This window comes from Galeopterus variegatus, unplaced genomic scaffold, assembly GCF_000696425.1.
Source record: "Galeopterus variegatus unplaced genomic scaffold, G_variegatus-3.0.2 Scaffold63, whole genome shotgun sequence".
NCBI classification, from domain to species: domain Eukaryota; kingdom Metazoa; phylum Chordata; class Mammalia; order Dermoptera; family Cynocephalidae; genus Galeopterus; species Galeopterus variegatus.
Genome location: NW_007726174.1, coordinates 166,006 through 193,810, shown reverse-complemented (window position 1 = coordinate 193,810; position 27,805 = coordinate 166,006). Strand labels below are relative to the sequence as shown.

At 36.6% G+C, this 27,805-nt stretch overlaps 1 protein-coding gene across 1 annotated transcript in view; it reads right to left on the bottom strand.

Annotated features, from left to right (window-relative positions):
* Positions 1–27,805, bottom strand: part of COL25A1 (collagen, type XXV, alpha 1) — a 214,896-nt gene that overhangs the window by 172,929 nt on the left and 14,162 nt on the right. Inside the window, exon 3 of the mRNA XM_008576720.1 lies at positions 6,671–6,688. The gene's annotated coding sequence lies outside the window, so the exon portion shown is untranslated. The remainder of the gene's footprint in view (positions 1–6,670; positions 6,689–27,805) is intronic.

Below are 27,805 nucleotides of genomic sequence, written 5' to 3'. Positions count from 1 at the left end.
TATTTACTTTATCCCATTCCTTTTCCTCTCCAAGAATTTTACTTCCTTTGATTCAGTGGATTGACAGCAACATCCTCTCCGTTCACTTTGCTGCCTTTTTTTCCATCTTAACCACAGCTGCTAGAATTGCCGTTTTTCCTTTCTAATACCCTTTCACCATCTCATTTCCCTTGTCAGAACCATTTTCTTCCCCTTTTAGGTAAATGCAAAGGCTCACCTCTCTTCCCTAAGGTCTGCTTTCTTACTCAGTTTCATACTCTGACTGTAATAGGGCTCACTGCCGTTTAGCTTTCTCGCTTTCTTCACAATTCCTAACAACCTCAGCTAAATCCATCTAAGCCGTCTCCTGTTTTAGGAAGAAAATCAGAAGTACTCACTAAATCACAGACACTTCCCTTTTTACCATCAGTCTGCAAAATAAAACCTTATTAACCTTCAAGCCCTTATGAAAGAAGACATGACATAGCACAAGTAGACTTGGATTTTTCACTAAGGAAGACTTTGCGCTGTGTGATTCTGTGAATATGATGATGTGGAATGTTCAGCCTATGCCAGAAAACTCACATTGACATAAACATTTGCTAATGAATGACAAGTTGCCAATTACAATACTGTCTAAATCTTTTAATAAACTTTAGATGATGCACAATCCTTCAACTTAAGTGTTTATGACTTCTTTTTTGGAAGTTGTTTGGAAACCTGTTTGTATTTTCCTATACAAATCATCATATAAATATGATTTATTTTCTCAGCCCGATCCACAAAAGCTATTCCTTTTGTTTTTATTTTTATTTATTTTGCTAAAAGGGAATTTATTTAACATAAATGCATACATTAATAAGAAAGAAAGATCTCTAATCAACAATCACCTTTGCATCTTAAGAAACTAGAAAATGAAGAGCAAACTAAGCCCAGACCTAGCAAAGGAAGTAATAAAAATTAGAGCATAGATAAAAGAGAAAATACAAAAAAAAAAGTAGAGAAAATCAATGACACTAAAGTTGGTACTTTGATGAGATCCACACAATTGAGAAACCTTACCTAGAAGGACTAAGAAAAAAGAGAGAAAACTCAACTAAAATTAGAAATGAAAAAGGGGTCATCACAACCAAATTTATAGAAATCAAAAGGTTTATAAGAGTTTACTATGAATAACTGTTGGTCAACAAATTAGATTGTTTAGATGAAATGAATAAATTTTTAGAAACACACCAAATACCAAGACTGAATTATGAAAAAACAGAGTATGAATGGAACTATAGTTAGTAAGATGAGTGATTATCATTTTTTGGATTCCTGACGTAAGACTCCCTTGAGGATTTCTTGCAGAGCTGGTCGTGTGGTGATAAACTCCCACAGTTTTTGTTTGTCTGGAAAATATACTATTTCTCCCTCATTTCTGAAGGACAACTTTGCTGGGTAAGGTATTCTTGGCCGGCCGTTTTTTCTTTCAGTATTTTGGGGCCATATTCTTCTGGCCCTTAGAGTCTCTGTTGAGAAGGCTGCAGTTAGTCAGATAGGGGCTCGCTTACAGGTGACTTGATGCTTTTCTTTGGCTTCTTTTAAGATTCTCTCTTTGTCTTTGAGCTTTGCTAGTTTGACTATAATGTGTCTTGGAGAGGATCTTTTTGGGTTGAATCTGTTTGGGGATCTTTGAGCCTCCTGTATCTGAAGATCTGTGTTTCTCCCTATACCTGGGAAGTTTCCCGTTATTATTATTATTTTTTTTTTTGTCTTTTTCGTGACCGGTAAGGGGATCGCAACCCTTGGCTTGGTGTTGTCTGCACCGTGCTCAGCCAGTGAGCGCACCGGCCATTCCTATATAGGACCTGAACCCACGGCAGGAGCGTTGCTGCGCTCCCAGCGCTGCACTCTCCCGAGTGCGCCAGGGGGTCGGCCTTCCCGTTATTATTTTGTTGAATAGGTTTTCCATGCCTTTTTCCTTTCTCCTCCCCTTCTGGAATACCCATGATTCAAATATTGTGTGCTTAAGGTTGTCTCCTATCTCTCAGATTTTCTTTATTTTTTGAAATTCTTTTCTCTTTTTTTTTTGGTCCACCTGGGTTATTTCAAAAAGACTATCTTCAAGATCAGAAATTCTTTCTTCTGCTTGCTCTAATCTGTTGCTTCAGCTCTTAGTTGTGTTTTTATTTCATTGAGTGAATCTTTCAGTTCCATGAGTTCTGCTACATTCTTAAGGTATTAATCTCTTTGTAAATTTCCTCCTTCATATCCTTGATTTTTTTTCTCATTTCATCAAGGTGTCTAACAGAGTCTTCTCCTATCTCAGTTAGTTTCTGTAAGATTGTTGCTCAGAATTCCCAGTCAGTCATTTCAAAGGTTTCCTGCTCTATAGGGTCTGGTACTTGAGAATTACTGTATTCTTTTGGTGGTGTCATGTTTTCTTGGATTTTCATATTTCTAGTATCTCTACACTGATGTCTGGTATCTGGTAGAGCAGTTGCTTCTTCTATTATTCTGGAGTGGGCTGTGAGGAGAGAGATGTCCTCTTCTTTTTTTTTCCCATTCTTCACTGGTGACTCCCTTTGTGTCAATGCAGTTGAGTATCTGGTGTGCCACCTGCATGACAGTTTTGGCTACTGCTGTGGTGTTGAGCTGCTTTTGCAGTAGCCATGGCTGTGGCGGTGGCTGTGGTGGACCACCCACTTGGAAGTGGTGTTTTCAGCGTCCTTCTTGACTGCTCCTGCCTAAAACCCCAGGTGTGCTCTCTTGCCTGCTTTTGGGTGAAGGGGGCTACCCTTGGCTCCTGCCTAGAACCCTGGGAGTGCTCTCTTGTCTGCTTCCAGATGGAGGGGCCTGTCTGCAGCTCCTAAAAGATTGTTCCTAGCATACCTAAAATGTATTACTATGCAATAGAATCAAACCATTATTGGTAATTGCATCTAAATGAAAAATCCACCAAAAGTTGGAATTTGGGATTTTAGAAATGTATTTCTCACCATACTATCCAGTCAGAGGGAGTATAGATTTTCCATGGAGGGAGGCTAGGTAAGAACAGGCTCTGGGTGACATGGCTGTGACTTAGGAGGGGGTAGGAAATCTGGGGTAAAGGCTGGTTAAGGGAGAACTTGTTTGGAGAAAGCTTATGTAGATGGCAAACTCTCCCTTTCTCTCCCTTAACTAGTTGCAAAAGGAGATGGGAAGAGAAGGGAAAAAAAAGTTTTGCAACATTCAGCCCTTCCCTTACCTCACAGCTAACAAAATGTGCTGAGGAGACTGAGGGCTGGGGAGAAAGAGGCTCAGTAGGGAAGAAATGTAGGTAAATCAGTTATACTGAATCATACATAAATAATAAAAAATAAGTTACGATGTTTTAGCTAAGAAATCTTATCAAATCAGGGAAATTTTAAAAGTTGACATTTAAGGGCAAGGTGGATATCATTTTAAGTCAACAACAAAAAGGGGAAAACAAGAAAAAAATAAAGGAAGACATAACCAAAATTTCAAGTTCTTATAAATACATTGTATGTGAATAAGATCACTTTTAGTGAGCTAAATACAGAATGTGAAAATTTTAAGAGAAATTTGATCAAATTTTTTTTAAAAAACCTTTCGATTATTAAAAAACCTATAAGAATTTTCTAATTGGGTTTTAAATGTACATTGCTTGCTTTTTCACTGTATGTACCTTATATCTATGTTAAATGGATTAAATGTACAGTTTATATAAATTTATTCAAGGACAAAACAGACTCATAGTCAGGTGTTAGTATAAGATATAAATGTATAAAATACAGTAACTCTGCTGTACATACTGATAATCGCATCTACTATATGGGTCATTTCTAAGTGTTCTTACTTTTGATAGAAAAAATTAATTTTTTGGAGTTAAGGACCACTTTTTTGCAAAAGAAATTTCCCAAGAGCAGACTAGGGGGTTGAAAATAACACATTACAATAGGTAATAGAGAATATGAAATATGTAGCTGGATAGGGGCATATATATTAAATTCGTCTGTAATTTATAAAATCCTCAAAGCAAGCTAATGATCATCAAGTACTAAATGAAAAACATCATTAAAAACTATTTCATTTAAAATCTAAAAATGGAAGTTTCTCTGGAAAAATATTATGATAATGATGATACATAAGAGGTAGGTCAGATTTTTCCTTGGGGACATAGCAAGAAAACTCTATTTTTTGTGCTACGAAAAGACATGAGGGTATGTCTTGGCTTCACATTTCCCCTAATACTTTCCTAAATTCATTGCTTTCTTTTTGCTGTGATGTGAGGAAGACATTTTGAACTAAATAATCATGTGATCTCACGTCCAGTAAAGGCACAATAAGGAAAACACAATATGGTGGCCACAATAAGGAGAAACCAGAGCATGTAACCCCTTTGAAAATGCCAGTTCCATCCTCCTCGCAAATTTCCAAAATTTTCAGGTATAGGCATTTGGGTAGACTTTATGTTTCTGGAGAGCCACAGTAAATATAAGACCTGATGTGAAGGCATTCTGGAGTGTCATAATACTTTCAAATCCTAGCTATAGTGATCCATAGTGTTCCTGGTTCTGTCCATTCTTGGCTTCCTGTGCTGGTTTATCATCTTTCTTCTGTTCATTAGCTGTGACTGTATACTCGAGATTATGTCTGTGCTTTTCTTTTCACAGTTACTATCTTTAGCATCTCATTAACTAATATGCTTTTAACGTTGTCTTCATGCCAATGTTCTAAGTCGTTACACTCATATCTGAATTTTCCACTCTTTGTTTTATCTATAGGATACTTGCACTTGGATGTTGTATCAGATGTAGGTGCCACCCACACCAATATCCCACTCCAAGACACACATTCCTCCAGCAGCTGGAGCATGCGAGGTCTTCTGGATAGGCCAGAAGTGCCAGGGATTTAACACCCAACAAGGAAGGAAATACACCAATTCCTTGCCCACAGTAGGATGATTCTGAGGCATGTTCTCACAGTCTCTCATAGACCCTCAGCAAGATTGAGCCCCACCTGTCCACAGCAGTAACCTGTTCATTAGCACATCTGTTTCTTGGTTTTCCTGCCTTTCCTGTGTCATCTTTCCACTCTCTCATGATGCTTCCTAAGATCATCTCCCAAATAAACTATTTATGCCCAAATCCTTATCTTAAGAACTGCTTTGTGGTACGGGAAAGATAGTCCTGGCTAAGACAGAGGTCCTATTACAACTTAAAATATATTAAAGATTATAATCTCTCAAAACCAACACTCCAACTTCTTCTATTGTTTGCTACTTCACCTCCTTCTCTTCTCTTGAGGGCCAAGTGCTACAGGGATATGAGGGTTTTACAGACAGACTTGACTTCTGCTCCCAGATGTAGGGTGTCATCCATCTCTTCTGATTCTGTGTGTGTATGTATGTGTGCGACACACTCACATACATACATACAATTAGAATATTAATACTTTTCAGGGCTGTCATAAGCATTAAATAAAATAAAGCATGCAAAAAACCTCTTACTTTGTCTTTGGTCCATTGTACTGTAGCCATTTCAAATTTAGGGAACAAGCTACAACATTCTTCTGTGGGTTTTTCCCCCCTCCAATAATTACCTTGAACCAACTTGGAATATTAGAGCAAAAATCACAAATAATAGAAGTATTCTCAGATATCAATATCAATTAAAGGTCAAACATTTTGTCATGAGTTAATGTGAAAAGGACTGCTCTACTGAAGTATGTGGGATTTTTTTGTTTGTTTTATTAGACATCCTCACTTGCAGAGCTCATAAAAACTATAAATAATATTCTTGTGGTATACTGTGAGGATTAGCACACAATACATAATTCATGGTATTGACTACAAACCTATCATAAAAAATGGCTTACGTATGAAACAATCCAGGGCAGAAATAGCATTCAATACATCAGGAGGAAAGAGATAGAAGGAGAGCTCAATAAATAATTGTATTACTTACAGGTATTACAGTGTTAAAGGTAAAACATTAATAACTGCATTTCTTTCTTCATAGCATCCTACAGACTGTAATGAGTATTGATGTTGATTTTGTTTTCTGTTGAGTTTGAGTTTGTCATACTGACTCTTCATTTCTAACAACGCACTTCTTTTGTATTCCATCTTTATACACATTCCTCCCCTCCCTAAAATTCGCTCATTTTCTTCAGTATGATTTTAGGGCTCAAAAGATTTTCTGTTGACTGCATTCACAGTTAATTATAAATCATGTCTCTAGCAATTGGTTTTATTGAAAATGTAGAACAAATTCAATAGCTGTCTATAATGAATCAAAAGCAGCTAGTAGGATCACAGTCTAAATAATCAGAGTATGCATGGATTTACAACAACATTATTAATACATGATTAAGCAGTACCTAATGCTAACCAGTTCATACAAGACATTTACTAAATCATTCTGCCTTACATTAAAGTCCTATGGCATTGTTTCAGATCAGTTAAGACTTTTGCTTTATATGATAGTACATTGTTAAATTTGCCATCTGGCCCAACAGCTGATATGGCTCACACAATCCTGATGAGTCTCTGAGGGTTTACTCCTGGGAAATATTTGGTCTTCTGTGTGGGATCATGCTTACCAGCTCATAGCTTTTTTACATACTTTAAAAAGAATTGCAGAAAACCTCTATACTGGGAAAATCCTAAATTGGAACTAATTTCCCCTTAAAAGAGTTCACTTACCTGGGGACCAGGCTGACCCTAAAATTAAAAAAAGAAAAACCATTACAAAATCATTATCTGAAATGAATATTTTCACTACCAAACAAACTAGTTCTGAAGTTCTTTACAAAATATTTCTGAGTATAATAATGTAACTACTGACAAATTTCACTTTGTGGCTTTAAAAAAAATCATATTGCTTCTTAATATTTTTACTCTATGCTATTTATTTTAAATCCTGGTATTATAATCTATTATATTTAACTCAAAAATGACCCAGTGGTTTTAACGTGCTCCAGAATTTAACATGAGGAAGAAAAGGCAAAAGGAATGGTACACTTCACATTATGATGATGAATGGGTTACATAAAGGGCATCTCCCAGCACAGACTATCAGTAAGAGCTACAGATTCAAACATGATGCAGAGTCAAGGGGAAAAGGACATTTTAGTTTTAGAACTCACTCAAGTCTTTTAATTTCTCATTTCAATAATATTTTAAGTTAATTTTTATATAAACATGTATCTTTTACCCTGTATAATCAAGTCTAGGGGCATTTAAAAAGGATATGACAGTTTTTGCATCATTAAAGTGCATTATAACTCCTCAGTCAATAGATTATATGACATCTGGCCATCTAATTCATTTTGAATGTCACGTTCTTGTTTAAGCTGATAAAAATTTCAAAGCAGCATAACTGTAAATGCTTCTAGCTAAAGAAAAATCACTTGTGAATAAAAGTATTGATTACACATCACTCTCTTAAAATCTCCAGTTGGATTTTATGTCTGATCAAATTAAAGAAAAAGTTCACATCAAGTTAGGGAATCTTAAAAAGTAATAAATAATGTGCTCTCTCACGGTATCAGCAGTGTATCCCTGGATAATATACAGAGAAGTGTGGAGCTAATACAACTCCAAAAGAAGAACCAGGAGCTCTATCTCACTTAGCCTCTCTCCAGGCCTGGAATTTCTCTAGGTACTTGCTCTCTAACTCACTGGGGAAAGAACAGATGATTTTTAAGAGCTCTGCCTGAAAAATGTGGTTGGCTAGGTCTTATCGAGTAAACCAGGAAAGGGAGCCAAACCAAGTCACTGAGGATGTTACTCATCCCACTCCTGTAGTCTTTAGTGTTGAAGTGAGAAAAAGAGAATAACATTTATTAATTCCTTACTGAGTATGAGGCACTTCTGGATATTATTCCATTTATTCCTTATAACTGCCCTGCATTTTTCAAATGGGGAAACTGAGGCCCAGAGCAATAAGCTAAAGGTCACACAGCCTAGCAGTAGAAAAGTCAGAATTTAATCCAAATCTGATTCTAAAGTTCATGCATTTTCAACCAGGTCATCCTGCCTTTCATTCCGGAATTTTGACCTCACGAGTATATGCAGACTTGCTCAGATCATCTATGGTACTAGAGCACTCTTCAAGTGAGCAGACACTCTAAACTTCCCAACCACTCCCAGGCTGCCATAGTGTGCATCTCTGGCTTCCAGATGTATACATACCTAGGACCCCCAGGCCCCAGACTGTGAACTGATATCTGTATAGGAACAGGTTGGCTAAGTTTCTTAAGGAAAACAGATAGCTCTAACATCAGCACTAAGCATAGAGAAGTTTTCAATCAAGATCTACAAAGGCAGAGCTCTCCACTTACATGTAAATATCGATCTTTCCAGACCCATGTACTGAACAAAATTACAAAATGTGTTCACTTTGACTTGTGTTCTCTCTCTCTCTCTCTCTCAGATTTAAGCTTTTGGTTTTTCTGATGTGCAAATACAAACTCAGAAGTGTGAGCATCTTTTACAAGGTGATATGTGAAAATTAAAATGTTAAGATTCTCTAAAATAAGAAAGAATTTCTCCAAAAGAATCTATTTAGCATAGTTGCTGAGATTTTGTGATTCCTAAGGTTGTTCTACAAATGACAGACTTTACCTGTCCATCTTTAAAATGTTGCATTTCTCCCATTATACTGAACAGATGATTTAGCACAATGTGTGCAAACATTTATATATTATTATATACAAATACACATTGTATTTTGGATTTTATGCTAGTGATAGTGTGAACCAATAATAGTAAATATTGGTAAAAGTAAAAAGTTGACTTCTATGTAGGCATTGGAAAGTATATAGCACCAGGGCACTAATTACTCTAATGCATAATATGAATTTGGGGTATATATGGTGTGTGTGTGTAGGGTGGGGAACATAAGAGGAATGGAAGTGGGTTGGTAGAGAGGCTTCCTAAAGAAATAATGTAGAGCCCCCTCCGCCTGAAAACAGGCAAGGAGCATACCCAGGGACCTAAGCAGCAGCCAAGGGCAGCAACCCCTGACCAGAAGCATACAAGGAGCATGCTGAAAACACCATTTACACTGGATGGCCCACCACAGCCATTGCCACATCCATGACTGCTGCAAAAGTGGCTTGATGCCACAGCAGTAGCCACAGCTACCATGCAGGTGGGCCCACCAGACACTTGACTGCAGTGATACTAGGAGAGTCACCAACAAAGACTGGAAAAAGAAGAGTATGTGTCTCTCCTCAAAGCCACTCCAGAGTAATAGAAGAAGCAACTGCTCTACAAGATGACCAGACTTCAACATAGAGATACTAGAAATACGAAAATCCAAAATACAGTAATTCTCAAATACAGACACCATAGTGCAGGAAATCCTTGAAATGACTGAAAAGGAATTCCAAGCAACAATCTTAAGGAAACTAACTGAGATAGGAGAAGACTCAGACAGACAACATAATGAAATGAGAAAAAAAAATAATTCAGGATATGAAGGAGAAAATTTACATAGAGATTAATATCTTAAAAAAGAATATAGCAGGATTCATGGAACTGAAAAATTCACTCAATGAAATAAAAAACACAACCGAGAGCTTAAGTAGCAGGTTAGAGCAAGCAAAAGAAAGAATTCCTGATCTTGAAGATAGTCTTTTTGAAATAACCCAGGCAGACCAAAAAAAAGGAAAAAAGCATTTCAAAACATGAAGAAAATCTAAGAGAGATAGACAACCTTAACTGCACAAACATTTGAATCATGGGTATTCCAGAAGGGGAGGAGAAAGGAAAAAGGCATGGAAAACCTATTCAACAAAAATAATAATGGGAAACTTCCCAGGTACAGGGAGAAACACAAACCTTTGGATCCAGGAGGCTCAAAGATCCCCAAACAGATTCAACCCCAAAAGATCCTCTCCAAGACACACTTTAGTCGAACTAGCAAAGCTCAAAGACAAAGAGAATCTTAAAAGAAGCCAAAGAAAAGCATCAAGTCACCTGTAAGCGAGCCCCTATCTGACTAACTGCAGCCTTCTCAACAGAGTCTCTAAGGGCCAGAAAAAAATGGGATAATGTATGCAAAATATTGAAAGAAAAAAACTGCCAAGAATACCTTACCCAGCAAGGCTGTCCTTCAGAAATGAAGGAGAAATAGTGTATTTTCCAGACAAATAAAAACTGTGGGAATGTACCACCACTTGACCAGCCCTGAAAGAAATCCTCAAGAGAGTCCTGTATCTGAAATACAAAAATTGATAATCACTTCCATGAATACACAAGAAAGAACAAAACCCACTGGTAGAACAAAAATGCAAAAGAGAAAGAAACTAAACCTCACCACCACAAAAAACCATAATGACAGTGAGACAAAAGCAACCAAACTCTCAGTCTCTTTGGAAGATGACAGAGAAACAATTCATTTTTCTGAAACTAGTAAGTAAAAGGGAAGAGTCAAGCACTGATCCTGTCTTTCCTATATGACTTGTTCCTCAGGGTAACCGTAAGTAGCTGAGTAGGGAACATTTCTGTCTACTGAAGTATCCCAGCTAGTAAATAAAGAGGGAATAAAACAAGTAGCATGTGGTATTTTGCAAAACCCTACTGAAATTATGGATCTAGCAAATGCTCAGCTATGACTGCTAACGCCACAGAGAGATGATCAGACATAACAGGCCTCCTGCAGTAAGAACATATACCTCTGAAGCCAAATCTAACCTGAGTGAGACCAAGCCTCAGGATCCAGCAACCAATCATGAAGAAATGCAGGGAATGGTGGAACATGTTAAATGACACTACTGGGATGGAGCCAGCAAATACAGACCTTGGAAAACTTTATGGGGTAAAAGGAAAAAATTAAATGAAGGGGGAACCTATCATTTAAAAAAAAACTTAAAACAGCTGACATAGCAACCAACGCAACAAGCAGAAGTTATTTGGATTCTGATGTAAACAAATCAATAGTAAGGAAGAAAGAGCAAGGGGGAGTGAATTGGAGCAATTTAAACATGTTTGATGTTTGATTATATTAAGGAATTATTATTGATTTTTAAAATGTGATTATATACTGTAGTTATCTTTTATAAAAGACTTCTTATCATTTAGAGACTCATACTGAAATACATAAAGATGAATGCTAACGATACTGGGATTTACTCAAAATAATCCAGGGGAAGGCAGAAAGTGGGTGGAGGTTACAAATAAGATAAGATGGCCATGAGTTGTTGATTGGCTGTAGCCAGATTTATTGTATATGTATTAAATTTTTCACAGTAAAAAGTTAAAAAAAAATAAAAGGTAAAAAAAAGAAAATCAAATTAAAATAGTTCAAACATTAATAAAAAATTTAAATGAAAATATAATATCTTGGTCTTTTGGCTCAGAGCAAGTGTAGTTCTAGAAATTCACATTGCTTAGAAAATTTGGATTTAAGGGAGAGTTGGGGGATTTCAATTATAGCAATATTTTCCAAAATACTGGATTACTAATTCCAGATAATATTATGGTCAAAATAGATTCTGTGGTCAAAGGATGTGTGGGAAATGGTTAAACCAAGTTCATTGGACATCTTTACTACAGGGTTTCTCAGAGTCTTTAATATGCTAATGTGCACTGTGTATCTCCTGGACAAAGAAACAGTATGCAATATTTTTTTAAGTTGTCTTTTAATTGACAAATAAAATTGTATTTATCGTGTACAAAAAAAGAAAGAAAGAATGCATACAAGATAATAAATTTGGTAACTCTGCCCTAAAACATGGATTACACAATACAAGACTTAAAAAATCTTACACAAGATTCCACAGGACTGCCTACGCCAAGTCCTCTCTCTCAGTATGATGCAGCAATCTGTTCACTAGCAGTCACCTGCAATAACTGTAACAAAACAGTCTGGCAGCTGCAGTCTTGAAGTCATCATAATAGAGCCATTGGGCCAAAGAAGGGAAGTGACCAGAGGAGAGGTTTCTGTGGGCATGGAAATGTCAGCTGTCCCAGTGTGCAAAGTAGGGTAGAAGGAAAGTGACCAAGGCACTAAGTGATAGATTTTGTCACAGACTAATCACTAAAAGAAATAGCTCAGAATCTCCTTAAGTTGCTTCTAAGTAGTTCACTGAGAAATACAAGTATTTTCATTTATTAGTTGATAGTTTTCTAGTCTGTTCTAATTTATAGGTAGTGAACATTATTAATTACTAATTGTGAAAGTTAACTTTTTCTAAAGCACACCCTGAATGATGATTCACACTCACAAAATACAATATAAGTTAATTTTTTAAAAATGAAATTCCTGGAAAGGGCTTTTTTTTTTCTCCCAAGCAAAGTACCAAAATGTTTCTATAAATAAAAACCCCAATCTAGTATAATCAAGGGCCGTGCCAAGAGAAACAGTTAAATTACAGAAATACTGAAGTTAGGAACATACGTGTGAAAGTGGGAATACTGAGTGCTCTGAGTCACTGATTTACGGAACATCAACAGCTAAATACAGTGCTCTCAGGGCAGCTTAGGCACCAGTGGGAAGAAGAAGAAACAACAGGAGGGGATGACTTTAAAAAGTGATCAGAACAGTATGGTTGAAAATAATCAGCCAGTAGCTAATGCTTGTTGGGAAAGTGTCCAAAGAAACTTGAAAGTTTTGTGAAGCAAGTAAACCAGATGACCATGATAAATGAGATGACCTATCACTGGAGGATGTATTGTTACTTTAGGCAATTAAAGAGCAATATTAACCATTATTTGTTGGGCTGTTATCACAATTATGGTTGCCAGAAACTGCTAACAATCTCCTCTAAATCGACAAAGTCATTTAGATTTCTAACTGAGGCAATTAGTTTCACTACATGACACTTTTTTATGGATGGTAAATCTGTGTCATTCCTTTTCAGATGGGACAAATGCTGTTTTCTCATTTAACACATACACAGATAGGCATACACAAGTTGTAGTTTTAAGGCACAATATTGTTTCGAAATATTGATTAAGATAACAGGCACATATATCTTTACTGTGATCAGTTTTAAATAAAAAGTTTTCATCTACAAAACCTTGAAGGAATATTAGTATTGTTTATGCAACTCTAAAAAGTACTACCTCTGCTTCAAATACTTAGAAAGAAATTGCCTTAATAACTCAGAAACTCATCATTAAGAAACCCAAGCTTGTCTACAACTTTTTTTTCTTAGTACACCGAGATTCAGATTTACTTCATTCTCTTGAATTGAAAAAAATAATTTTCCTGTTTTGCATTTTGGAGCCCTTATTGTGTAAAAAAATCATTTGAAGATGATTACTATAATTTCATTAACTCTAAAAAATTCTCAAATTCACACACTCAGATGTCAAGCTTGTTTTCTTTTCAGGTGAAAAGAGCATCTGCAGTGGCATCCAAATAAATCTTTAGAACCACATCAAAGGAACTCTGAGTGGCAACAAGCTTGTCCTGGTGGCCGAGGTCTTGAGGACCAATAGGAATCCTGCCATAGAACCACCCTGACTCCTGACTGCACGATCTCAATGGGACCCTTAACTTTTCAAGAGCTGCCATTAGACCTGGAGGCCGTGCCGGCAACTGGAACAGATGCACTCTACACCTGCAGCAACAGGCAGCAGGACTCTTGCCCATCCTCACTACACTGCAAATTTGTTCACATTTTAATCTCTAAAATCCCAGTACCCAAACTATGAGGTGCCTCAGAAACAATTGTTGAACTGCTGAAAGGTCAGAATATTTTGACTGGCCCAAAGAGGGTCTATACTGATATTTTTAAAGGACCATTAGAAGGGTTACTATTTTTACATTACAGTGTCATATCTTAAAAACGTAGGTTGTAACATTCTAAAAATGTAATCTAATATCCCAGAAAGGGTTCTCTTATCTTCTTTTCACTACAGAATAAACATATGTATGTCGAAGTAAAAGTCTCCCCTCTCTCAATGGAATCTTATTCATATGATAGAGACAGAACTAAGGCAGCCAAAGACTGCAAAGGCTTCAGAGGAGGAAGTACATACCTGTCAACACACGTGTGCCACAGAAAAGGAGCATGAAGAGTTGTAGCTTGAAGAAAAATCACCCCCTAGTTTGACTAAGGCTCCATATCAATTAATATGAGAATATTATGTCAAGTTACTTTGTAAATTATGCTCTAAAATATACCATGGTGATTTAAAGTAAGCTATGTGTCCAAAACCAACAAGTCATTCAATTCAAATTTAGATAAAAAGTGTCTATTAATTTTATAAACTTATCAAAATGCAAATGATATACTAGAGAGAGAAGCAATTGGGGGAATAAAGCATTACAGATTATGTGTATTAATTACCAAATGGCTTTGCAAAGACTGCTTAATCTCCAAATGTCTGTATATTGCTCTTGCTTCTAAGGACTCACACATTTCACTGAAATAAACATTGTTCATAATTTATATTACCTGTTGTGTTGCCCTACAGGATAGACATTAATAATTCCTACCATAGCTGAAGTCATATCATAGTACTTAGATAAGAGTCTTTCAATTTAAGTTTTTCTCTTGAAAAATACTTAATCCTTGGTGGTTTTAATGCTGAGAAGGAAAAGCCTTATTCTACTCCATAGGAAAATAAATAGCTAGACTCAAACCTGGTGGATATTACTTTTTTAAGATTTGAGAGAGAGTGAGAACAAGCATGGAGATGGTTTTGTTGGGCTCAATGTAAAGAAAATAAAAATTGATTCAAAACTTGGATGGTTTCTTCTATGATATTTGGCTTTCATAAATAAATAACACAACTATTTTAAAATGTACTCATATTCACACAGGTTAACATGTCTTTCTCAAATTAATTAAAAAACATTATACATTTTCTAACATAATACCATATTTATTTTTTCTCTCATGACTAAATATTCATTAAATGGAACATAAGTAAAAAATGCTATCTTTTGCATTTTTGTCATTAAAATTTTACATACAGAACATAAGAAATATAAAGACTCTCATTTATGCATTAATTTTATATCATTAAAACTTACTGAATGCCTAATATTCCATTGAGATTTATTCAGATTTTTACTATTATAAATAATGTTTACACCTTTCTATATAAATATTTTACTGTATCCTTGATTATTTCCTTATGGTACAACACTGAAAATGCAGTGTTACTCCAATTATGAACTGTATATTTATACTTATATATATTTATATTGTAGTATATAAAATACAGTCTATACACTTTCTAGGATATAATTTTATGTGTGTATACATATGTATCTATTCAGACATATAGCTGTAAATCCATTTATCTAAAAAGCGAAAGGAGAGAGAGAGAGAAGAAAAGGAAAGGAAAGAAGTAAGGAAGGGAGAAGGAAGGAAAGGAAGAAGGGAGAAGGAAAGAAAAAGTATACGAAAAGAGTGATTACCTCTCAGTGGTGGGATTATGAGTAACTATTTTGTCTTTATAGTTATCTATACTTCTTAAAATTTTACTAGCCCAATTCCTAACTACAAAAATATATTATCAAATGATACTTAATTCAGTGTGGAAAACTTTTAAACAGAACCTTAATTAATTGTTTTTAAACTTTTTCCATATTAGATTCATTCACCCAAAGATCTAGGTCAGTGATTTTGAATTCCAGTTTCCAATTTTCTCCCAGTTCAGAGTGTTTTTAATTACTCAGAAGAATGTTGCAAAATTCTTAACATACACTCTCCAGAAGTCTATAAACGAGGTTTTAAATTTACCTTTGTGTTTGCCCCACCTCACTTTTAGGAGTAGATCAGGAGTAGAGAAAGGGGCAGCGAAGTTATTTAGTCAAATACCAATGATAGAAGGTCATGACTCCATGTGGACTGGGGATCCCTGCTAGGCACAGAGTTTGTTGGAACCTTTGCTGTTTTGCAATCCAAAATATTTGGATTGGAATTTAGCTGTGTTACTTTATAGAGTCATATCAAAAATTTATGGTTTTGACTATAAATGTACATCAAACTTCTAGAACATAATACTTATCCAAGCCTTTTTACCAACTGACATGAAATCAGAATTGGCTACCAAGGTGTAAATAAATGATCAGTTTTATAGATATATGTTTAGTAGGATACAATAGATGAGATACATGTGAAGAGAGACACCTGCTCAGCCTACATAGCTTTAAAAACACATCCCTTTTAAAGAATGCAAAGGCAATTTTTACCTCTATGCCAATTTTTATTACACTGTATGTATTGAATAATTTGGTTTCTGGTATGTTTAATAACATTCTTTAAAATGTGCTATTTTGATTCTCCAAACAAATATTGAAAGCCAATTTATAAACATCTCTCGGTCTGACTAAATTCATATAAGTGCCCAATTCCAATTTTCTAAATATTGTGCAAAAAGATGGACTTGACAGTGTTCTCTGCAGCTGTCTTAGATGTTTTGCATTAATAAATGCATGCTAGCAGATTTCTAACACCCAGAGTCAGTTAATTCATAATGCATGAGTCACCTCATGCTTTTTGCTCCAGTGAGGCAGAACCCTAAAAATGAAAACCTATTTTAAAATTGGGGAGGAGAGACTCTGCAAGCCAACAGCTTTGTGTTTTAGAGACCCAGATGTTTGAGGATGCATTGTAATAGCTACCACTACTGATTACTACAAGAGAACAAGAGCTTGAAAATGACAACTCTCTTTGTTACAATAAACCTGCAAATGAGGGGCCATTTCCACCATTTTGTAGTTGAAGAAACCACGTTGCAGAGAGATTATGTAACGTTCCCCTAGTTACACAGCTTCTAAAAGGAAAAGCTGGAATATGAACATGGGTTTGTCTGATTTAAACCCTTTTGTGGTCTCACTTGCATTATGCTGGTGGCTGAAGCCATAAGCTTGGGTGAGACCACCAGGGGAATAAAGTAGCAGTGATTCTAAACCCTCTTTTGAATTGGATAAAAGCCATAGCTGCTTTAGTTAGAAATATCTACACATGAAACACTTAAAACTTTATACACACACACACACACACACTCAAAACCCTTAAGTTCATCCGTGGATTCTCTAGGAAATCATTCACCCAGGTTAAGAACCCCTGGTTAGAGAAATATAAACATTTTGGGGGCAGGAGAAGAAGAACGTTCCAAAAAGGAAACTAAGGAGAAAAGGAGTTAAAAGCCAAAACAACAAAAATTAGAGTTACAGAAATCAAGAATGGAGAGAATTTCAAAAAGAAAAGTTTATTAAAATGAGGACTGCAAACAATCCTTTGCATTTGACCAATAGTAAGTCGAGATCTTTACTGTAACTGAGCAGTCAGGTGAGGAATTAACATAGGAATAAGCTCCATAAGATGGCAAGCAGGTGTCACACAAAGTGCCAACTCTGGTTACTAATGGGCACCTAGAATAATGTGTTAAGAATGTTCTGACACTGGGTTATAGACTTTGGAAAAGAGTGCTGGAATTAATCAGAGATGTCCACAGAAGACAAAAAGTGGAAACCATGTGTACCAACAATTTGCCAACCCAAGTAGACACTTCTTAATAATTGAGTGTGAAGAAAACAAATAGGATAAGTAACTAAAAGAGATATAGAGTTGAGGAAACTGTTTTTGCTGTTTTTGTTTCTGTTTTTCTGCTTTGTTTTTGTGGTAAGATGTTTTGAGGTACTTGAAAATGTTTACAAACTAACAGTTTGTAAAAAGAAATGTCTCTTGAAGCAAAATCAGTTGTAGAAAACACAAAAGGAAGTGGAGTCAATAAGGGAATAAGGATAAGGAAAAGGACACCATTTGTCTAAAATGAGAAAAAAGAAAGTGAGGAGAGATACCAATAAACTTGGACATACAGAGGCAAAAAACAGAAAACATTCTATGCCTTAAACCTCAAGGGACTCTGATGTAGAAGTCTGCTGGTATTGGGGCAGATGTGGGAAGGATAAGGTTGATTATCTATTTATTAACTTACATAATGTTTAAGTACCTACAGTGCCCCAGGCATTTTTCAGGTACTAGAAATATAGTAAATACAGTAAATAAAACAATTTCTGGGCTATCGCTCTTGTGGGGGAGGCAGACTCTAAGAGAATGTTTATAAATAATGTGGTAGATGGTGATGACAGCTAAGCAGAAAAAAATACAGTTGTCCCTCGGTATCTGTGGGGCGTTGGTTCCAACATCCCCCACAGAAACAAAAATTCTCGGATGCTCAAGTTCCTGATGTGAAATGACGTAGTTTTTGCCCATAACCTGTGCACATCCTCCCGTATACTTTAAATCATCTCTAGATTACTAGTAATACTTAATACAATGTAAATGATAGGTAGATATTGGTTATATTGTTTTTTCATCTGTATCATTTTTGTTGCATTGACATTTTATTTTTTTCCTAATATTTTCCACCTGTGGTTAGTGGGATCCACAGATAGGGAACTCATAGATGTGGAGGGCCCACTGTATGAGGAGAAGGAGGCTAGATAACAACTCAGTGGGAGGGGGCTGTTTCATACGGTAATCACAGAAAGACTCTGAACAGAGGAAAACAGGAAAAAGGAACAAGTGCAAATGCCCTAAGGCAGAAATGTGCTTAGTATGTTCAAGTAACTGATAGTGTCTCTGGACTCGAGTGAGTGATGGGAAAGGGGAAGGAGTAAAGTCACAGAGATGGAAGGGACAGCTCATACAGGACTTTGCAAGTCATGATGAGAGCTTGACTTTTAATCTGGATAAAATAGAAAGCCATGGGGAAATGGTTTTGCACAGAGAAGTGACATGACCTGAATTATATTTGAAAAAGATCATGTTCATTGTGAAAAAAAAAGGCTGTAGGAGGGCTAGGGCGTACTCATGGAGAGATGTTCAGAGGTTTTTGTAACTTCTTAAGTGAAAGATAAATAAGGGAATGGGCCAGGATACTAGCACTGGAAGAGGCTTAAAAGTGGTCAGATTTGTACATAGATTGAAGGTAGGGTGTGAGAAAAAAGAGTCAGGAATGGCTCAAGGTTGGCTAGAGCAATTAAAGGAACTGAAATGTCCTTTACTGATGTGTGGAAGTCTGTAGGAGAAGCAGCTTTGAAGAGTAGAGGTGGAATTCCAGAATGTAGTTTGGACCTGTTAAGTTTGAGATATCGATAAGATACCCATGTGAAGATGCTGATTAGACAGTTGGACACACAAGTCCAGAGTTCAGGGGAGAAGTTCAAGCTGGAGATAAACATTTGGCAGCCTTTGACATATACATACTATTTAGAGCCATGAGATGACATGAGATCACCCAGTGAGAGAATATAAATAAGAAAGAAAAAAGATCCAAAGACTGAGTCCTCAGTCATTCCAGCATTGAGAGACCATGAAGAAGAAAAAGAACCAGCAGGGGAAGCGGGGAAGGAGTGGCAGGAAGGCAGGAAGAGTGCATGGAAACACTGATACCGAGCAAGGAGATAAGCAAGGAAAGTGTTTCAGGAAGGGAGCAATCAGCCAGGGTAAATGTGGTCCAGCAAATTTGCACTAAACCCTGATCACTCAATTTGCCCTGGTGAAGGTAACCGGTGCACTTCACGAGACTGTCTCCAGCAGAGTAGCAGAGATGAGGGCCTTATTAGATTCACTGGAGAGTGGGAAAACGATATTCGATGAGTGTGGACAACTCTTTCTAGGATTTCTGAAGTGGGAACTGCAAAGAAATGGGAGGGTGTCTAGGGAAAGATATGGGGTCAAGGAAGTTTTGTTTTAAGATGGAAGATATTATAGCATAATTTTATGCTAATGGAATTACCAAAAAGAAGAAAATTGATAGTACAGGAGGGAGGCTATTGCAATAGCAATGACCTTGAGCAAAGTGAAGGGGATCAACTGTGCATGTAAAGGGACAGTCCATCCCTTTTAACAGGAGGAAAATAGGACACATATAAGTACATTAGCATATTTGGCAGTGGAATATGTGAAAGTTATATTCTGATTGCTTCTATTTTCTCAGGGAAATAAGGTTATCAACAAAGTTAAGTGGGAAGGAGACGCTGGATGATTCAGGAGCAAGAAAAAGGTTCGAAGTAGCCAAGAAAGTAAGAGAGTGACTGGATTAGGGACATGTAATAGAATGTTGAGCAGCACTATGGACCCTCTTGAGATTAGTGCTTGTGAATTAAAAACGAGACCAGTTAGCAGGGTTGTTTTTTTCCATGTACATTCAGGGATTTGGGTGCCGGTGCCGGGTACGTGGCAAGCTGGATTTAACTAGGTGAGGGATTTTCCCAAGCCAGTACAGAGGGAGAGAGGACGAAGGGAGACAGGAGAGAGGTGGGCACAAGAGCATGGTTATAATGATGGACCTTGACATCTAACCCGTTAAGGAGGAAAGTGAGGGTATGGAAGGCCTGTGGGATAGTATTTTCTATTTCTTTTTCAGATGTATTTTTTATTCTTTCCATATTATTTTTGTGATAAACACACAAGCATATATTTAATAAATTCAACTGTATCAATACTTTTACCAATTAAGTAGATTGTTTGGTGTGTGGATCTATCATAGTTTTCACTAGTAATAGTTTAAGTTTTTTTTTTTTTTTTTTTTTTTTTTTTTTCAGAAACAAAGGACTTTATTATGCACAGCAAAAGCAATAGCCAGAGTTTCTTGTTCATTTATGTCAGTTACCCATCTTACCCAAATCCCAGGGAAGTGATGTACAGGGCACATCATGAGTGGGTTGCATTATAGAACACTAAGAATTACCACTTTATAGCAAGTGGAAGCAAGCCTGCTTTTTTTCTTTTTTTTTTTTTTTTTTCTTTTGTCAATATACACTGTATATGATCATTATGGCCCGTCACCGACACCTCCCTCCCTCCTCGAAAATACATGGGATAATTCCAATTTTTTTGAATTTGTTGAGACTTGATTTGTGTCCTAATATGTGATCTATCCTGGAGAATGATCCATGTGCTGATGAGAAGAATGAATATTCTGAGGTTGTTGGATTGAATGTTCTGTAGATATCTGCCATGTCCAATTGGTCTAAAGTATTGTTAAGATCTTGTGTTTCTCTGCTAATTCTTTGCCTGGTTGATCTGTCCAATATTGACAGTGGGGTGTTCAGGTCCCCTGCTATTATAGTATTAGTGTCTATTTCCTTTTTTAGTTCTAATAGAGTTTGTTTTATAAATCTGGGTGCTCCAACATTGGGTGTTGTTTTTATAGCTGAGTAGTATTCCATTGTGTAGATATACCACATTTTCCGTATCCACTCATCCGATGATGGACATTTGGGTTGATTCCAGCTCTTGGCTATTGTGAAGAGTGCTGCAATGAACATTGGGAAACAGGTATACCTTCGACTTGATGTTTTCCATTCCTTTGGGTATATTCCCAGTAGTGGGATACCTGGATCATATGGTAGATCTATCTTCAGCTGTTTGAGGAACCTCCAAACCTTAAGTTTTTAAAAACATGCTTTCAATTTATTTCTGTTACTTTATGTTTCTCTTTCTCTATGCTTAATTGTAGGAATATAGTCTCAATAATATATATGAATAAAGATGTTATCTATGTTTATTCTATAAGACCTCGAATCATTAGAAGTATAGAGAAATTATGCAAATTTATAATTTCCTGCCTAAACTATTCTAAATTTCCTTATAATTCTTAGATATGGTCTTTAGACATTGTTCATGATGAGTTATCCTGAATTTACATGAATCACCCATTCCTACATTTTCTGTAATAAGGCCAACAAACTTTACCCATCAGGTCACAAAACCTTCAGGTTTACAGTAGCTGTGCACACAGAGCGCTGCTGAACCACCACAGGAAGAACGATGGCGCTTAGCACACTTGCGCAGTTGAGCATGGACTGACCAAATTGTAAAACTTCACTTTTACTCCCTCGAAGGTAATGACATCTCAGTTTGACCAAATCAAGGCACAGTTAGACCTGGAAGTCAAAGCACTTGGCTGCTGCCTCTGGAGGGGCCGCTAGCCCTGTGACCTCCCTCCAATTGCTGCAGGCTCCTGACTCCAGCATACCCTTGCTCCTACTTTCCTCACAGCCTGGTGTGCCCCCCATCATCCCACTTGTCAAAATCCCATCCATGGTGTAGAGCCGTCACCTCTTTCACAAAGCTTTGCCTGCTTTCCTGCAGCTAATGAGAGCTTTTTATTTCTTCTGAACTCCACAGATCGTTGCCTTAATTCCTTTATGACATTACATCCTGCCTTATGTTGCAGGTATTGGTATCTTATCTCACCTATTAAACTGCATGCCTCTTAAAGAGCTAATGCGTATGGTGCTGTTAAAATGTGCCAGGTCCTACGTGGTTGGTTTTGTGGACATTAGTGGTACCATTATCAGCCCCATTTTATGGTTGTAGAAACTAAGACAGGAAGATGTTGAATGACCTGCCCAAGATCTCACAATTAGTAAGTGTAAATAATGAGATATACATTCAGGTCTGTCATGTTTCCAAAGGCTACACTTGTAAATTATTATGTTATCTCATACATTCCTTGGAAAGCATACTATAAATATATGATTTTTTAAAAAGTCATCCTTATATGAATTTTTATTTAATCAACATTTATTAAGCACCTACTAAATGCCAGACAGTAATGCCAGAGAAATAAGAAAAAATAAGGCATGGATCCTTCAACAGGAGAATTCACAGTCACAAGCGACACAGAGAGGTTAATACGTTTTCAGATTCCCATACTTTATTAGGCTTTTTCTTCCCAAGCAATTGGAAAACCTTTTGTCAGAGGCTCAAATTGTTAAACTAGTTCAAGTTCTCTCTTCTCACTGCAATAAAACTGATTGAATTGAAAAATAAAGCACCTTAACAGATAATGTTATACAATTAGTGATGCTGGGACTAATTCAGATACTGTAATGTTATCATTAAGAGTGTCCTGAATACATTTCTTTTCTTCCATAATATAAATGTTCTCAATTGAGACAGGGAATATAGCTTAGCGTTTTTAGAGCGGATGGCTTAATTGCCTCTATTGATGAGGCTCGGCAGGTTCTTTCTGAATGATTCTAAATAACAGCTGAGGGATAAAAGAAAGTGTTCCATGGGCTGTAGCCACAGCATGCCTGGAGTCTACGGGGAAGAGAATAAAGCACTTGCCCCATGCATGAATGGGCCTGTGTCCTGCCTGGAGCATGGCTGACTGGCCATCCCTGAAATTGTACAAATGAAAGGAAGTAGGCCAAGGTAGACATTTGTATTAATAATTGATGTGCATGAAGTAAATTAGGCTATCCCACCAGGTCCTTCTTAAGGGGTGGAAAGGCAGTAAAAACCTTCAGAAATAAAGTCTGCTAAAACAATCTTTTCAAAGTTTTTGACAAACTGCAAACCTCAGCCTTTTTTTTCTTTTTTCTCATTGAAAGGAGAGTTCAGGGAAAAGTTTCAGTTCAGTTCACACACAACACATGCACACACACACACAGAGTGTGTATGTGTATGAAGCATAAACCGGGACATGAGAGTTATGTAGCGCTATCCTTATTCACAAAGGCAGTCAAGGGACCTGGTTCTGCCATTAAGCAGAGGGGGGATTTTTCATGGATGTCAGAGGGCAGGTGTAGTACAGTTCCAGGCTCCTTTAGCTCCTGTGTATATTCCCACATGAACAGTCTACACTACAATGGAATCTGGGTTCCCTCGTTTGTACAGTCATGATGGCAGGCAGTCCCAATCAGAAGAGAGAGGTCAAGCAATTTAACCAAACCATGATTTAGATTTTCAGATTTTTAAAGGAAACAATAAATTTGGAACCTCTTTGCCTTGTAATCCTAGAAAATGGAATTCTAAACTACCTATTTCCTAGTGTAGAAAATTTCCAAGTTTCTAAATTCTTCTTTTTAACTTCTCCCTTTCATGAAGAGCACATAGTAGGTAAAGAATAATAAGTATTAAACCCATTTAATAATGCTGTAGAATCAAGTTTTCCTTTAAACTTTGTAGGAAAAAACCAACTATTTTTACAGCAATATCTTTCACACCAAACATATATATCATTCAATCTTATGTCATTACATAATTGTTTCCTATACTTGCACAAACATTAACCTTGTCTAAATATTTAAATCCAAAAAGAACAATAAAATCAAAGTTAATAAACACCAAATTATTCAAATATTTTAATTTGATTATTTGATTCAATAGTAAATAGATTGCTGAACTTTCTCTCAACACTACTGTCATTTAAATTAAGGTAAAACATAGGCAATTAAAAATTAACAAAGTCCTGAGGTTTAGCTCAAGTAATTACAGGATAATATTACTTAAAGACTAGGAATAAATTTCCTTCACAGTGCTATTCTATGTCTCAACCACATAAATATCTAAAAAATAGAATTATAATAGTTTATGGCTGGTTGAAACTTGAAAAATATCTTTACCTAGAAGTTACCATTTCCCTTAAGAAACTGAAACCTCTATATGCAGGAACAGAAAGCACATTCTAACTCATCCTGAGTGCCACTTAAGAAATATGTTTGATGTGGTTTGTGCCATGATGATAACACAATAAATGGTGAAAAATGTCATTTCTGCAAAATTTGTTGACTATAGTTCAGCAGGAAATAAATCTTTATAACAGATGTGGCAGGATGACTTTGATGAATTGAACTTTTTAATATAAGAAGCATTTAAAGATATTCCCTTAGGAATGAATTAATTTAGATGCAATGTACTGTATACTATTATTCACTGTGTCCATTTTCATCACTGCAGAGTGATTCTGTGACAGTGGAAAATGTCCCTCTTCAAGCCTCTATTTGGGCTCCACTTTCAGTTTTTTAACTTAAAAAATGAAGAGAGAGTTTGGACTCAATCACTAAGGTTCCTATCAACTAAAATTTAGTATTTTGTACATTCTGAAACTTTCTATGGTTTAAAGTTAAAATCTCAGGAAAAGGTCCTTCTAAAGTGGGTTTTGTTTTGTTTTGTTTTGTTTTTTTGCTTTTTGTTTTTTTCTACTTAGTAGAAAAGTTTGAGCTACAAGATATTCTGACTGAAGAGTCAATATCCTTGTCAATTACTATAGATGCATCACTTCTAAATCTGTTAAAAAAAAATTAAAGTCTATAAATGCCAAATATGAAAAATGTAATACTCCTCTACGGGGCTCTTAATATCCTTTCAAATATATATTTGAGGGCCGGCCTGTGGCTCACTTGGGAGAGTGTGGTGTTCAGATCCCTATATAGGGATGGCCGGTTCGCTCACTTGGGAGAGCATGGTGCTGACAACACCAAGTCAAGGGTTAAGATCCCCTTACCAGTCAGCTTTAAAAGAAAAAAGAAAAGAAAAAAAAAAAAATATATATATATATATATTTGGATGTTTCGACAAGGAGCCAACGTTTTATATAAGTACACATGTTCATATCACTGGACTTCATATCATGCCCTTGATGGATAAAGCCAAACAACATTTAGCTAGTTTTGGTCAAAGTTTAAAAATAAGACATTTGAAGGTCTGTAACTCAGGATACCATTTAGGCGCCATTCTTGGTATCATAATTTATCTAAAAGCCTTACCAGCACACGGCAGGACAAGGTGAGAACAAAAGAACAGAAGAGGTGTCCTTTTCTAAGGGATTTATTATATTGATTTTAATAGTGTGCCACCTGCCATAGCTACTGTCAGCCAACAAAAGCAGGACAGAGCATGGAAACATTTCACACCAGAAATGATGCTGACTTCCAGTCCCCAAACAAGAAACATTCTAATGTAAACCGTCCCCTTTATTGTTACCAAACTCTTCCCAAAAGGACTGCTTATTGTCCACCGAGCCTACTTTACTAACATTATAATAAGGGGATTATAAGTCACTGAAAGTACTAACGTAGGCTACATCTTGTTAATCACTGCAATATTAGGGCAATAGATTGAATTCCTACTCCAACAGAGAGAAAGACCAATTTCCAGTAATAATTTACATGAATAAAAACTTTCTGTTTAACTTATTTTTAACAGACCAGAAACCGAGAAAATGATCCAAGTGCTTTAGTTATTGGAGTTTCTAGAAAGTATTATAAGTTCTAGAAATTAATAGGGATGAAAGAAATTGCCTACTCTTTAAGGATACTTTTTCATGACAAAATAAAAGTTTCCCCTCTTCACAATGATGAATAGGAAGTTTCCCAATCCAATTCATTTCCCTTGTGGCTTTGATTAAAATCTGCATAGAAAAACTTCATGTTATAGGAAATACACAATTTCTGTGGTAAGTTTATTATAAATCACAACATTTGATACAAGGTCAAGCAATTTTTCATTTTGTTCAAAATGTTCCAGTGATCTGAAATTGCCATCAGTTTGCTTATGCTCTTCACGTTCTCTCCTTCTAAACTCTATTAACATCACCAAACCAAACATTAAAAAAAAAGAATTTTTTTCTTCTAAACAGGGGAGCTAATACCTATGGGAAAATAACATTCTTAACAAATAAAACCCAGGGGATCTAGTCAGGCAAAGGAATAAATCCTAATCTTTTACATGACTTTCAAACAATACAAGAATTCTAAAATAGTTTCTTTTCAACTCATGCCATATAATGTACAAAGTAAGGTTTGTACGTAACGGCAACTCCAGATCAACTTTCCAGACATGAAGATGCAGTGATTAGAGGCTTAACTTTAATATGCAAAATAGAGGGTTGGATGGATTTGGAGGGGGCGCCAGGATAAATAATCCACACAACTGGAAGTGGGAGTTTAGGTCATTTCCTATCCACGGATATACAGGGCATATTGGATAATGGTCAGACTACCTGAAAGGAAACCACAAGCTGATTAGTTCCACTCCAAGGGATGGTTTTTAAAAACCAGTTCTTACTCTTTACCATTGATTACAAGTCTAAATGGAAGACTACATATGGTGAAAGATATATACATCAGCTATTACCACCGAAGAGCAATAAATTATCTGGGGTGCCTGCAGAGAACTCTCTAATCCACTCTTTCAATTTTCACTCTCACCTGTGAAAAAGCCTGAAACTGGATGCCAATTGGTTGTTAATAATGCGCTCTGGAAGAGAGCAAGTTGAAATTGTTCCCCAAACTGCAAACCAAGAGACGAAGTATGTGTGTCTACTACTGTTGAATGAAATTATATATCAGAATAAAAGACCGTGTCTGCAGTACAGGACGAAGGAATGCTTTCATGTGTCCCATAAAATCCATGGGCTCTGGGCAGCACAAAGCTCCAGAGTGCTTATATTTACTCCCCCAGAAGAATACTCTAACATAGATGTAGCTAACGGAAGCCTCCAAAAGGAAGTTTGTGATATGAAATTTAAAATAATTGTTTTTAAATTTGTAGTTTCCAGATTGGGTTTCTACTATGCCTGCCAAACCCTGTCCTCCTTTTTCTGTGGGTTTGCTACACAAATATGGATTTCATTTGTTTATTAATAGAAGTGGTGAATCAGCCACTTTGTGCAGATGCTTTAGTTTTTCTATTTCCACTCTCCTCTTCTTCCACCAAAGACTGGGAGGGGTGGCAGTTCCACAGCCAGGAGGAAGGGGGAGCACGGTGGGGCCGTGACTAGGAAGAGCCAGCCCCTGTCTCTCTTGTTGGGTGTGCAGCACGACCTGCCTTGGACCTCCCGACTCACACCCACCCCAGTCCCCAGCCAGCCCCTGCTGCTTCACTGCTGTCCTTTCCCCCATCCCCATGTGGGCTCTGGGCAGCAGAAAGGTCGTCACCAACTGCTCTTTCATTTATATAGGTTCCAAATGCCAGCTTTTCAGGAATGTTTTAACCTCAGATGTGTCAAGTAGGAGAGACCCTCTTGAAAACCTTTCTCTAAAAAGTGCACAGGTCTGTATTCATTTGCCACAGAAGGATCAAAAACAATCATTCCAGAGCTTAGTGCTGCCCACAC